The 13,457-nt window shown below is 38.9% G+C and overlaps 1 protein-coding gene across 2 annotated transcripts in view; it reads left to right on the plus strand.

Moving 5' to 3' along the window:
* The window catches only part of dapk1 (death-associated protein kinase 1), a gene marked incomplete at both ends in the record, with an annotated part of 62,586 nt that overhangs the window by 9,653 nt on the left and 39,476 nt on the right, over positions 1 to 13,457 (plus strand). The window lies entirely within an intron of this gene.

Below are 13,457 nucleotides of genomic sequence, written 5' to 3' on the forward strand. Positions count from 1 at the left end.
ATGCCAACTGCCATTAAGCACCACTGACTGACCGACTGACTCAAACTGGTATATTTAAATACATGTTTTATGGTTCATTAAAAGGTAGAAGATTTCAAATAATACTAAGGCCCAGTTGAAATTGCACTGGCCAGTCAGTGTCATCGAGAGATGAAGAAAAGGAGAAATGATGTGTGTGATGACATTTGTGTGTCATTGTCAGCAGTGTGTGTAATTTGCAGTGATGTGAGCCTTAAACTGTCTAAAGTGATTCTAATCAATCTGACATGTAAATTATTTTGGATTTCACTTTGATTTTTGACTGTGAAATGTTTTCCACCAACCAAGACTTTACATTGAAGTTCATACCAAGTTAATATATTTCTGCCATGGAATCACTTTTAAACTTAGAATAAGCGTGGACCATTCACTGCCATTGTTTCTACACATATTGTTAATCCGGGTGTCCGGGTGTATCATCATTAGGGGATACAGTGTTTGTGGTTTTGAGCTGGAGGAATCTGTTCAGGAGCCGTTGATAATGAAAATCATTTTGTGAATCTTGGAGCCTGTAGATCATAACGACTCTGAAGATGGTAAAAGAACCCTTTCACCTCTATTTACCTTTAAGCACAATGTTTCCATTGTTGGTGCTGCCTTAAAACCCTGGTGCTGGGGGAGGTCACTGACATTCCTCTGACACATTGAATGGCTTTTCACTGCGGTTACTACACAAGGGCAAACATTGCCTGACTCTCATTTAGCTTTCTGTCAGTAATCTGTTCGTCAGTAGCATGGCTTCTACTGTCTGAAACTGCAACTGTCTCAGGATGACACCCCTCCCTCCTGAGTTCACATGGTGCTGCTAAACTGTAAAACAGCCGGGACTGGTAGAAGTCTATACACCTGTAGGGAAGACAATGAGTCAAAACTAATGATGTCTCACTGGTCTCGGAGTTCATGATCCTGAGTTTTCTGGATCAAGTCTGGCCTGTGGCACCTATTGCTTATTAAACTCTTTCTCTCATTGCCAGCATCTTAAAATAATGGAAAATCCTCAGAGTACATAGTTCTAGGATGTAGTCTATTATTGCAACACTACAGCTTCCTCGAAATACAAATCCAAAATTGGGATTGTGATTAAAATAGGACCGTGAAGCCCTGCTGAATATCCAGGTTTATTTTTGGCAGTAGAATCCACTTGTTAAACTTTTTGTGGGTGTTTCTTGGTGTTTTCAGCCATAGTGCTGCTGTATGAAGCTGTCATGCTTTACTCATGCTTACTGGCGCTTCTTCCGCTCTGCCTGCACAGTAATGACATGAAATGCATTATTCTGTGTGCAGTGAAGGAAAGTCGCCACAGGAACAAAAAAAAGTGGCACAATGAGAAACAGGAAGAGAGTCATGTGGAGCTGATCAACTTAATCAGCGTAGTGTAAATAAATTTTACACTAGTTTGAATATAACAGACATAAATTTTTATTTATACGCTGCGTTTGTGTTCACACTGTCAGGTAATTGTTACCGTGTTATTGCTAATTTATCATTTTTACAGATCTGTTTGGTGTAAATGATGCACAAAGTTGTGAAAAACTAAACATATGGTGAGACACAAGTGCTTAATATCTGTCCAAAGACTGACAGTTGGGTTATGTCGGGTCCACCAAGCTCAATCAAATTAGAGATTAATATTTCAATGGGTAAAACAAAAAAATCATCTTTGTTTCATTGCTGTCAGATTTCTTGTTGTTTGATATAGTGAGAGCAAAAAAGCAGAGCAGCTCGTTAAGTGGGCAGTATCTCACCTTAAATGTGCATCATACTTTTCTTGTGAAAAGGTTTTAGCAACAACACGATACAAAAATAATTTGGGTTTTGCTCATTTTCCATCCACATCACATAAAAACAGCAGTGTGCACAGTCTTTGTTTATGTTTGGTCCCTCAATTTAAATGTGCCTGGTCACTGCAATTACTGTCCTGCTTCTCTAGTTAATTAAATTGTCTCTGGCTCATGGTGGATGAATGAAGTCCCAGTGTACAGCGCACCATCCAATGACGGTGTCCAAATGTACCACTCGGGCCACAATCTTCAAAACTGGAGTTAACTGCTCTGAGCACTTCCTCTGTATTTGACTCTCGTTGTGTGTTTCTGTGTTGGAGGAAATGTAAGAAGAGATGACAAAACAGATAAAAACAGAAGGGAAACCACTTTCTGCTGATCTGTTGTATAGAGTCTGTTTCTATGATTTGACAACAAGCCAAATCAAGACAACACTTAAACAATCAAATTGTAAACTATTCTTATTAAGCAAAATAAAATATTCTTCAGAAGCAAACAATATTTAAAGATCCATTAGCACTGAACAATTTAGGGAAAATATCTAAATACATTTTTCATGCAAAACACTGCATTTGAGAATTGATTTTGATATAATTCTCTCTAAATCAATCAATGTGCAATGCAATATTTACTGTGTAATCGATTAAGTGTTATTGAGCATTACAGCATAACACTGTCAAATCTTATTACTACTTTTTTTTATCTTAGTGCAAGGATTAAATCTTGATTAAGATATTAATTGTATGCATTACATTTTGATTTTTCGTAGATGAGAGAACAACTGCGATTCACTAATTGCATTGTTGTAAATGGCAATGTTCATTTAATTAATTGTTGAGCATCAAGAACTAATAATTAAGAGGTAATGAACATTCACTAATAATGTCTTATTTAAGACCATGAGTTTCATTCTGGTGAATTCAGTTAATCATTAAACCGCTGCTCAACTCTACATTCATCGCCATTATTAATATTGTTGATTTAAGTCTTGGTATGATATGGTATGTATTTTATGCATCTCTACACAATTGCAACCAACAAATATATACTATAATATTTACCATATCTATTGGGATATTCCCATTGATAAGCATCCAAAACACAAGTTTCTTTCCTAAACTAGTGAAATTAAGAGTAAGGGCAATCAATTATTCTTTAATGTGACTCCACTCTGGTTGAAAAGTCAATTTGTAATTGATTTCATGCGCCTTAGTTTGTTACCCAGTTTGAACCCCATGACTATTGGGATGCCAGTAACAGGCAACTCAACCAGTGACAGAGAAGCCAAAAAGGCTCAGTTTGCAGCAAAACAACAACCATGACCTCAGAGGCTCCGTGGCACTTTGCTGTCCGATATGATTCAGTGTGAAAACTCCCTGGTGAGGCCAGGCTTTTCATTAGCATAGAGCCAAGTGTGGGAGGGTGCCTAAGAGTGTTCCCAGCCCACTCAGCTGTAGTACAGGCCACAAACTGCACAGACAGAAAAACATTATGCAACCACCATGCTATTGTGTACAACGGAAGAGTAACCACGGCAACATGATTCAGAGACTGAGCAGAGAAACCGCTGTTGGTTGAAGGAAGACAGAGTGAGGTAGATAATCCTGGGTGGGCGTAAACTGATTTTGAGTGTGTTTGTAAACGAATATGGATTTTGTCAGGATGTCCAGATGGAGTTTTTCTTAACATTTGCCATTTATCAGAAATTACATCACTGTATTTGAATTATACTCAAAGAAGCCTTAGAAATACTGTTCACTGTTAAACATCAGTGCTCAATGTTGCTCAACATAAACCAAACAGTCATCTAAAAACATTTCCATGACTTTGGTTCGAGCATTATTACAGATACAAGTATGCAAATTACATGACACACACTGGTCAGTCATTGGAATTAATTTTACATCTGAGCATCATAAACAATGATGGTACATTTAACATGACTTTCTTAGACGTGGTCTCAAGCAGCTAAAACGGGATTCAAGTGTTTCAAGATTTCTCTTTTGCACCGAATAAAGTTAAGACTTGAACTTAGTTGTAGTTTGCAATTAATAAAATAATAAGAAAAAATAAACTACAAGCTTGACCTTGTGCTAAAGGGTCGAATTTTAAATATTCAAAAACGTAACTGTGATTAACCGTTGCTGCTCTGTTGCCTTGCCCTATAAGTCAAAATAGACAACCGTGTACAACATATTATCGTATTACTGTATGAAATCTGTCAGAAAATGGATGCAGGTGCGGACCCAGGGGTGTCTCAAAGTATAGCGACAGATTGGAAAGGAGGAAAAAACAAACTCTATAGAGCCACTACAGGCTTCTTTGATGAAATAAAGCATGAAAATGATTAACTAAACCATTGCTGCCAAGCAGCTGATACAAAACCGGAATTGTCCAGGAGACCCAGAAAACACGAAACGAAAGGCAAAGGCTGCCCGGGAGACCTTTGATAACCCAAAAGGCTGAAGTCACAACAAACTCTCCAGCACCACAAGTTATACACTGAGAAACAGGCAGGAGACACACAAAGTTCTGAGTTTGTGTTTATAGATAACTTGAGAACCTCTCACTGCCTCTGAAGGTGAGACAATGAGTCAGCACAGAGCACTGGAGACTCAGGGTGTATGAACACTCCCCACACCTGGGCTTAATCAACGCCAATCAGTGCCACACACACCTGACTGCAGTGAGTTGATCCTCCCACCACTCTCACAGAGCCTGAAGATGTATTGCTCTCACAGAAAGCTCTAGTGCAAACATTTACATATAAACAAATGTCTGTTACATTAAAACCATTGCCAAATTGATTCACACAATGCTGATTAAGCCTATCTGTTCCATAGGACACTACTGCAGTTTTTTTTTTCATGTCTGTGGTGACATTGTGATGCATTTTATGTCACCAGAGGCAAGTTGGAAGAAGCACACAGCACAAGTAAAGCATGACAGCCTCATCGTGGCTGAAAACACAAAGAAGAACATACAAAAGTGGATTCTACAGCGAGAAATATGTTCAATAAGGCTGCACAGTTGTTGTTTTTTTTATCACCAGCATGATTTTAGCTTCTTTCGAACATGATCATCTGATATTATAGTTGGGTAGTAAACGTTTATCATTAAAATACCAGGAGTCTTTCGTGTAAAGGGAGACATGTCCTTCACCCAATAAAAGTCATTTGCAGTAAGGTCAAAACTTTTATTTTCTCTTTTCATTTGCTGACATCGGCTCTTGTTTGGTCTATAAATGGCTGGAAAAAAGACATTGAATTAATGAATAAAAGGGTCGAAAGGGAATACACTGTATAGTGGTTGTATTACTCTAGTAGTAGGCCAACATGATGATGACTAATCCCATCAGCCGCTCACTGCACTGTATCAAATCTGCTTTGTCACCAAGCTGATGGGGATGGAGATTCATGCCAGATTACAGCACCTCACTTTTGTAAGTCAGATGGCTGCTTTATCTGAGCCGAAATGTAGATCTGTGCTTATTGACATCAAATCCTTTTTAGTACATCAACTCAAAGAAGCATGTCAGACTGGGAGCACGGATTAAATAGACACATGTGAGGCAACAGCGTAGATTGGTATTTGCTGTGATTACCAAACAATAAATACATCTGGTTCATAGAAACAATTTATATTTTGTATCTGACTTTATTCTTGTATTAAGTTACTTTGTTTTGAGGAATCAATCCAGTCAGGTCAATTAAAATGAGACAAAATTGAAGCAACTAAATATGAGTGTTGTCCTCCATCAGTCCATATTAGTATCAGATTTGATAGAGAAGCCTTGTAGATGAAGTGTGTGCCATCCTGCAGCTCTGCAGTCTGCCTGCTATTGTACTGACCACTTTTCAGCTTTTCAGCACCCTCTCCGATTACACAGTGGTAGTACGGAGAGCCAATCAATAGCTGGCTCACAAGAGATGATACACAGTGTCATTATATAGGCCATTATAGTGGCAGGGCATTTCCATTAAATATGAGGACAATGAAAATGCTCCCGCTAAATGTTTTTTTGCACTAAATGAAGAGTTTTTCACCAAAAGACAAATTACTAAATAGGCTGCTGGACAAAGAGTTGAATTTGAAACATTACAAAGCTCTCAATTATCCTTAATGTTATACTGGGAAGTGTGAAAAAAACAGGCAAATTAGACTTGTGGACTACCTCAATCTAAGCCATTAGTGTAAGTGTAACAATTTTTAAAATTATTTTTATTTGTTTATTTCATGCCTCGCTAGTCAAACACAAGCTACTGCATTAAAATTTTGCCAGAGGCTATTTTAGACCATGTTTGCATCGGTCAGCGCTTTTACATGCATGTTAAATGTCAGATTTTAAGTCAGATTAAAATTGAGCTAGTCGTAGTTGGACTGCGTGAAGCGGTTCATAGTCTGATTACTTCTGCATGTATAAGCTTAGTACACATGCAGATATACATATACTTAGACTGGAGTCGGACTTGCCGTTCTGCGCATTCGTCTTTAACCCCGAAGTAGAAGGAGGCGACGTATAGACTGCAGTACTGTTGCCGAAAATCATGCGGTGGCTGTGTCATTCTTCTAAGAGTCATGTTTCATCAAATTTGTATCATGATTAGCATGTACAACAGTAATGAAACACACAGAACCACAGCACGTGCCATCTCACTATCCATCTCGTTTTTCTGTGACATAAAGGTCAACAGGAAACTGAATCAATACACAGTAGCTTACAGAGAGTTACAGCGCCACCTCTGGAGGCAGAGTCTGATGCATACGACCAATACATAGTTTTTCTCTTCCGCATTCTGACTTGGCAAGTTGTCCGATTGCCTGTCTTTGTCAGAATATGGCCATAGCTTGATTAAGCTGTGAATGTAAACGTGCTGACCGTTGCTTATGAGAAACTGAGGTATGAATTTAGGAACTTTAGAAGAGGAATGCCTTCCAGCAGTCAGCGACACTGTGGTGTTATTGTTGTGCTATTGTAAGTATTGTGTCATGCCGTAGAGCCAGCAGTGGCTCTGCTCTGATGAAAATGACAGCTGTTAGCAGAGTTGCTTCATTGCTTTGAAATATTCACATGTGATTGATTGTTCTGGCAGCTGTAGCTGCAACAACAGGAGGAAACTACTAATAGGTCAGGCTCTGGATTACAGAGAAACTTAGTTTATGACACACATGAGACATTTTGCACTGTACATATGGCCTCTTTCAATTACAGGTTTTTATTTCATCATTATATATTATAAAAATGTGTTTATGGGGTGTTGTGGCGGTGGTCTTAAAAGATACTTGCATCTTATTATACATTGTATCAAATACTCCCACGAGTATAAGCTGTACTGTATTTAAGAGGCTGTGTTGCACAGATGGATTATAGTGGGATTGAGGCCAAAGATTAGAAGGGTGAGTGAGTGTCATACTTTCCTTTTCCAGTCCCTTGGAATTACCTACATATTAGATTATCCTGAAGTTAATAACATACATCAAATGCTGTCCAGACAAATACAAGCTTAGTTAAGTTATGCAGGAGGCTTCGTTGTGTACTGTCTAATGAAGAAATGTGCTTCTGTTGGTGAAAGACCTGGTTAGTTTTCTGCATTTAGATATCAGGAATGTAGATCAATGAAGATGTGACTTGTCCTTTCCCCTGAGATGCTGTCGTCAGCCAATGCTCAAATCAGTTCACCAACAGTGGAAATACAGATTTTCTAGGCAGGTAGAGTGTGATTGTGTGTGTGCTGTCAGCTCAAGCTGTGGCAGACACCCCACAATGACAACTTTAGATTCAGACTGTGCTTGATATCACCTCATTGTCACTGAGGAAGTTGAATTACTTTTGAATACAAACCAGTTTCTGCTTATGAAAAAAGACTTGCATCACATTGAAACAGACAGCCAAGGTTGTCCACACTTTATTCATTCAAATGTTCACAGTGCCTGGTTCTCCTAATCAACAAAGATTATTTGACTGGACTTTTGACTTGGTTGCACTTCACAAATATAAATCATTTTATTTAGCAAGATCAATTTTTTGTGTTTCTGCCCTGAATTAATATTGCACAATATCCAGACTTGGGTAGAGCAGTTCAACCAGTGTGCATGATTTGACTCTGTCCTCAAAGAAGAACCCTGAAGGTATCATCGATTAGTTCCTCTGCTTTTGTTTGTCCAACTGCTGAGGGAAACATTGTCTTTCCTAATCACACCGGTCTTTACCTGCTGTGTCAGACAAGCTAATTATTAGACAACCTACCAGTTCAACTTATTAACTTATAATTTGCAATGTGAAAATATGCATCCTCACATCATGTTGCACCATGATTATAATATTTAGCAATAGTGCTTACGCCGGCTTCTGGTCAGCTGACCGATTTCCTTGTTGGTTTATAGAAGAACAGGGAGAGTCCTGATTTGTACTCTAAACAAATATGTGTACTTCATGTACATTTGTTCCCCTTATATTACCTACATTAGGTTCTACGTGATTTACAATTTTTTTTTTTATTGTTACTCTATCTCAAAAGAATATATCAGCAGTCATTATTACATTGTGTGAAACAATGCGGCTGTTTTACCCATGGCAGCTTACACTGTAAACATCTTTACACACAGTAACATGGCTGAGAATTATAATGTGGAAATCCTTTCTTCCACCTTGTCCTTTTCAGACTGATTTTCCACTTCACTTACATTTTGGCAGCTGTGTGTTGTGTGGTATTGTGGTGTGCTGTGTGCTTGTTACCATACTAAATTTTCCCCACCCTGTCCACCCTCACCACCCTCCTTGCCAGTCATCCAGGTGAAGCTGCAGTGGTTTGACAGCTCACCAGTGTCCAGAGGTCAGGCCTCTTACAGAGTGAAGTTCCCGGCAACAATTGTTGCTCATTGTTGTTCATTGTTGTGTGCTGCTCTTCCTGCACATACACCTCTCTATAGTTGTTGTCTTAAAGCTGTCGTGTGTAGTTTTTAAATATCAAGAAGTATCTGCTGCATTAAAACATTGTTACATTAAATCACAGAATGCTGAAGACCTCATGTCACCCAGTGACATTCCCCCTCTGCACACAGGTATGGAGTTGATCCATTATATGTATATAATATATATTATATTATAACTGATGGAGGTCAAGGTGGAAGCACAACAGATACAAAGCACTACTAAAGAGAGATTACTGCATACAAGCGGTGGGAATGGCCAGACACCAAGATACAATATTATCACGATATTTAAGTGACAATACGATATTATCATCATATTGCAAAGCTCTGAATTTTTGCAGTTCTGCTCATTTTGCATAGATGGTGTGTGGAAGATGGCAGCTTCTGTAAAAGCAAGGCCCGAATCATCTTCAGTAAAAATGAAAGGCATATTCTAAGGCTATAAAATCCAAGGGATATTTATTGTGATCATACACGTATACACATATGGGTAGTATATTAAATTGTCTCTCACAGTACCTTAAGATGAGTTATCTTGTATTTCAGAGAAGGTAAAGTATCATCAATTACTTTGTACTTTTGCAACTGTGCTTACATCTTGTTCATTCAACAGGTGTGGCTGTAAACAGTAAACCTGAAATATTAGTCGATAATACTGAACTGACTGGTTAATGGAGATCTGCTGTGACTGGCACTGTATGTTTACAGAGATGAACACTCTCCCGCCAGCATAAGTGCTGCAAGACTCTTCAGTGCATTGTCTCACACACCCAAGCGGCTCTGATAGACACAAACAAACCTCTCCTCTTCTTTCCCAACCAGCTTCCTTTCCTATCCCCTCCCCTCCAGTTACAGAAACAAGTAGGCCCAAAGTGGGAAGCCAAGTCTATGCTTCAAACACTACAAAGGCAACTGAGAAATGTGATCCTGCCAACTATCTGGGGTTTTCACAGTACAGGGTTGAGCGGGAGAGCTGCACTGGAAAATAAAGCCTAGCTGACTGTTTGTTAATGGTTCTTGCAAGTTGTTCTCTGTGTACATGATGGGAGTTCCCATATAGACTCCACTTACAGGTAAACATAAGCAGTCTGTTAAACAAGGTGGATCCACCACTTTGAGTCCAGTTAGGTTAGCTCTGAAATAGATTGTTTTTTAAGCCTGCGGTGGACTCTTCCTTTACCTCTACTACCTCGCTGAGGAAAGAGGGTTCAGCTGAACTGTTTCCATCTTTCCTGTTTGCCTGTGTGTGCAGCTGGTGTTGTTAATGAAGGGTATGCTAATTTTCCCTTCTCTTTATGTGCATTTGACCCTGAAAAGAACAGAGGTGAGGAGTTTTTGTTAAAAGCTGTTGGTATGTTTTTCCCTTAACTTTTTTAGCTGTGTTATGGTTTCCTTTTTGTCTCCCTTTTAGAGTTCTTTATCAGTTCTGTATTGGTCTGTAAGATCTGTAAATTGATGTCTTTCTGAATACCATTTCACTATCAATTTTTGTTAGCTCTTAAAAAACTGACTGCAAAGTTGTGTCTGTTTTAATTAGTGGCTTAACATATTTATATATAATTCAGAAACAAATCATCAGCCACACACCCTTGTTCCCTTGGTGGTTGTGGAAGGAAAAGGGCAACATAACTTAGGTTAATTAAGTTAGATTTATTAGTTCACAGCCTCCCCACCATGTCCCAACTCTAACCGTGACATATTGACTGTAGTTAAACTGTAGTAAACACTTCTACCCAACCCATGAGGAGATGTGGTTATTACTAATTCCCCTAATGAAGCAATCCTCCAGAGTCACTGTTGTTTTTGACACAGGTTGCTGACACCTTACTGCTGCTTTTACTGAACACGCCACAGTACATGCGGACAAACGGATAAAACCATAGTTTGGTTACACTGACTTGTAATAAACGAGTAATAGTGGCACAGGATGGCTCTAAAACGGCACAGATGGTGTTCCACCAAGTACACAAAGTCAGTTGTGCTTTCCTTTCTATATCCCAGAGAAGAAAAACAGTGTTTTCTCACCATATCCCACGGCTTCACAGATTATTATTTATTCCTCTGCATGCACTTTAAGCAGTGGGAAGTTTGACAGCTCAAGTAAAAGTTGAAGGGTGTACTTCAAGGCTGCTTGCCTTGAAGTTTGCTGTTGGCATTTAAGTTTTTTAAGAAGCCAAAAATATTATAGCTTTCCTTCTTTTACAGCACATGATGAAAGTAGTCCAGCCGTTAAACTTTTAGCTTATTTTATAGACGCATAAATGACGTCCAAAAGGGCAAATAAGGCATTAGCATGGAGGCAGATTACTTCTGAAGGCTAGTTGTTTTCAAATATGGATATAACCTGCGAGTTCATGTTCAGTTTGCAAAGACGTTCTCTGTCTAGGCTATTCTGCTAACAGTTATGTTTGTGTTGGGGGGAGGGAGGGAGGGAGGGAGGGGCAGAGGTATGATTAGCATGAGAAAGCTCTGCTCTCTCTTCCTCTTCACATTGTCTGCTTTGTGTCTGTGGTTCTGTTGTAGAACAAGTCACTTCCTTAAAGAGACATTGTTCCCTTTACTAAATCTGTAAGTCAGTTTATTTCTAACATGTTTATGACAACCAAAATCAGATTCACTTATGCAGACATGCATCGCATATCAGCAACTGGCTTACTGCACACTATGCTACAGCAGGATTCGTTGATAAAATGTCCTTTGATGAAGGACATTTGCTCAGTTCTTCAGCGCAAGATCAAGTTAGGAAAAGGATATGTTTAAATTAGCTCCATTAACCAATTGAAAAGCTGTGACTGTCAGTTGAGGTAATCTATTTTGCTGCAAACAACAAGCAATGATCTTAAGCCACTGCTTGGCGCTACAGGTAGCTCAAAGTGCTTAGTCTTAGTATGAGTTCATCGTCTTAGAGCGAGACGAAGACATTAAACATTGTGTGTGGTTGTTTGTTGTTGGGAGGACTTTAAACGTATAAATGCTGGAATTCATTTGCAAAGAATTCTTTAAATTTAAATAGAAAAAAGAAGGTTGTCCCTTGTAACATTGGACATGACCTCAGACAACTCTGATCAGCCCATAATGAGACACTACAGTTGTGGGTCAGAGCAGGCTGATATTTTGTGTTATGATACTACCCATGAGAATTTGCTGTTGCCATGTGTTTTTTGTCCTTTATAACTTTTCTACAGCTGCAGTCCTCTCATGTGGTTCATACATTTGCTCTTCAAATATTAGTAGACATTGTCAAGAGAGGTTTAGAGTGTGAGACCTATTGCTAAATTACTTAACTGCTCTCACAAACTGTGCACTCTCATCTGAGCAGGACCGTGGGAGCCGGATGACAATGTAAGGCTCTCTCTTTAATATATCCCTTTTTGGCCAGATAATTTCCTCTGCTGTAAATCTGTGTGAAAATCTGGCTGTGAAAATTAAAAAAAAAAATTACAGAGAGAAGAGCTCTCACTCTTTCTCTCACCCCCTACCCCCTGGCTCTCTTTCTACCTATGTGGGTGGATGGTACACTAAGTGCTTCATGATTACGATGGCCATGAGGAGATACAACTATTGTAGGCATCAAGAGTTCTCTGCCAAGTGTCCTTGCTTTCCCAAGTGGTTTTGCTGGCAGTATTTTAGTGAAGAGACAGCAGTGGAGTCTGCGTTATCCAGTCAGATGGCGGCAATGCTGCATGGCAACACGATAGTGGATTTTCCAAAATGGTCCCTTTGTTGTTCATACATGGCTATCATTTGAAATGCTAAAATGACCCCACATATAGATTGCTTGAGTAGTAGTAAATACTTATTGGGTGGGTAGGGACGCAGGTGCGGACCCATGAGTGTCTCAAAGTTATCCCAGAGGGGTAACCACAAAATTACAATCACGATCGATTGGAAAGGGGAAAAAAACAACCACACTGTATAGAGCCAAGATAGGCTTCCTTAATGAAATAAAGCACTACAATAATTAATTAAACCACATGTGTCAAACTCAAGGCCCAGGGGCCAGGTGTGGCCCGTCACATCATTTTATGATGGTCTATGCTGCTTTAAGGCGTGTGTTGACCATAAACTACATTTCCCACAATGCATGGCGATTGTGTCCGCCACCAGTTTGCAGTGTATATCATTGTATATGTATCATGCGACGAATGAAATTGAGATTGAAACATCCACAAATGATCCCAAAATGTCCAGGAAGAGAAAGACCGATACAGATGGAAGGCATTTTCAAGAAAGATGGGAAGGGGAATACATATTTGTGCTTCGAACACATTCACATTCACCATATTTGACATAAACATTTGTGTTTATATCGGATTCAGTCGAATTCTGCATCCTTTTATTCACGATCTATAAAAAAAAATATTTAAAAAAATCCTCTCCACACTTGATTTACATTTAAGGAATCAAATTGATCTCAATTTTTAAAGTATGTGTGGATCAATATGTATTTTTCCACAAGCTTGTTAGTTAATCAAATATAAACCTTTACTTCAAAATAATAATACACGTTTACTTTATTTCTGAGAGCTATATCTGGAGCTTTATAGCTTTATCTGGAACCTATTGCTAGTCTCAGCTGAAAAAAAAAAAAGATGTGAAACAGAATTGACCTATTAAATGTTTCTTATCAGCTTCTTGTAGGCAAATGTTTATGCAGTGTTTATGTTTGTGACAGTAGATACCATGCCATCTCTCAAAACAATC

This window comes from Microchirus variegatus, assembly GCF_963457635.1.
Source record: "Microchirus variegatus genome assembly, chromosome: 18".
Lineage (NCBI taxonomy): Eukaryota > Metazoa > Chordata > Actinopteri > Pleuronectiformes > Soleidae > Microchirus > Microchirus variegatus.